This window comes from Rutilus rutilus (genome assembly GCF_951802725.1).
Source record: "Rutilus rutilus genome assembly, chromosome: 4".
NCBI classification, from domain to species: domain Eukaryota; kingdom Metazoa; phylum Chordata; class Actinopteri; order Cypriniformes; family Leuciscidae; genus Rutilus; species Rutilus rutilus.
The window spans coordinates 32,129,773-32,131,277 of NC_140212.1; the positions used below are offsets into that span (position 1 = coordinate 32,129,773).

The 1,505-nt window shown below is 40.9% G+C and overlaps 1 protein-coding gene across 1 annotated transcript in view; it reads left to right on the plus strand.

Moving 5' to 3' along the window:
* The window catches only part of LOC311289743 (NLR family CARD domain-containing protein 3-like), a 53,281-nt gene extending 53,256 nt beyond the window's left edge, over nucleotides 1-25 (plus strand). The window contains exon 8 of the mRNA XM_084407987.1: nucleotides 1-25. This exon is cut by the window's left edge and continues 1,137 nt beyond it. The gene's annotated coding sequence lies outside the window, so the exon portion shown is untranslated.
* The last annotated feature ends 1,480 nt before the right edge of the window (nucleotides 26-1,505 follow it).

Consider the following 1,505-nt stretch of genomic DNA (forward strand, 5'->3'; position numbering starts at 1 on the left):
ACATTAAAGAGAATGAATCAATATCACAGTTTGTTGATCAATTCCTGTGTGAATGAAGGATCTCATGATTCTCTATAGAAACCTGTGAGGTATGCCGGAATAGTAACAGTTTGAATTTGAAATGAGTAAATTAATGGGTTACATTAAAGTTATGTCATAAGGTAACATTGGAAAAATAAATGGTAATTCTGATTTAGTAAATTTATACAAGATGCGAGTGGTGATAGAGTGGATCTATGTTGGTCAATCCATCTGAAGTGCTTCAACCAAGTATTTGTGTTGGAAATGCAAAACATTTTTATTTATTTATATTTGGCTTGGTGTAACCGCAGTGGCCATCTTTGTGTCCTGATGTACAACAAATTTTAGTTACAAAGACATTTATCGAAACCACAATATCCCACAAAAACAGACCTCTACAGCAGTGGCGTGCGCAGACCTCCGCCAGGAGGAACTGAAATTGTGTTCCCATGGGGTGGGGGAGCTGGCTTTTCCGCCTGGTGGACATTTTTGGTAGTGTACAGCAAACTGGTCCACCTGCAGTTGATGCAGAGAGCCAGCAGTCTCAGGACAATCAGTAGTAGTGCATTCTTTACCTTCCCCCTATAGGTTGAAATCGTGTTCCGGTGACTGAAAGGGCACTTTACTATTAGTGATTGAAGGGGGTTAAGTTAAGTTTCCCCTTTTTATTTTATTAAGTTTCTGTCCTGAAATGGTCTGCTTGCACACTATACTTTAGTAGGCTTCCCGATCCTAAAAACATCAAATCCCTCACATTATAAATTGACACTTAAAGTGTTGTGAAGAGGCAGAGTCAGAGGAATCCATTTGCAGCTTTATTTAAGAATGGTCAAGACAAACAGGGGGAACTATGGCAAACCAGGTTGACAGGCAAGGGGTCGAGGCAGGCAGCAAGAATCAGAGTCCAATAAACATTCCAGGTCAGGGCAGGCAGAAGGTGGTCAGCTACACTAAACAGTCCAAGGTCAAATACAGTAATCAAACACGGGAAATAACGCTTAGAAATGATGGCTGGGGCAGATCAAGACTTCACACTGAATGGGTGTGTGGAAGTGGTTTGTGTGTGTGAATGAAGTGCAGGTGTGTTGTGCAATCAGTCCCAGGTAAGAGGCATGATGGGAATTGGGAATTGAGTGAGGTTAAAGGGATAGTTCACTTTGAAATTAAATTTTGGTATGTTTTAGCTTACCTCAAGGGCATCCAAGATGTAGGTGGGTTTTTTTCCGCAGTAGATTCAATTTTGATATTTTTAGGTCAAACCGTTCTTGTCTGTCAGTCATATAATGCAGGTCTGTGGTCACCACCTCAAAGAGCATGCACACAGTCCAAATTAAAACAATTCCCCATCGTCCAAATTAAACAATTCCCCATCGTAAGTACACATTGATGGCCTGAGACACGAAACGAGCGGTTTGTGTGAGAAAACGAACAGTATTTATATCGTTTTTACCTTTTGTACACAGCGACGTGGATATATGCACTTT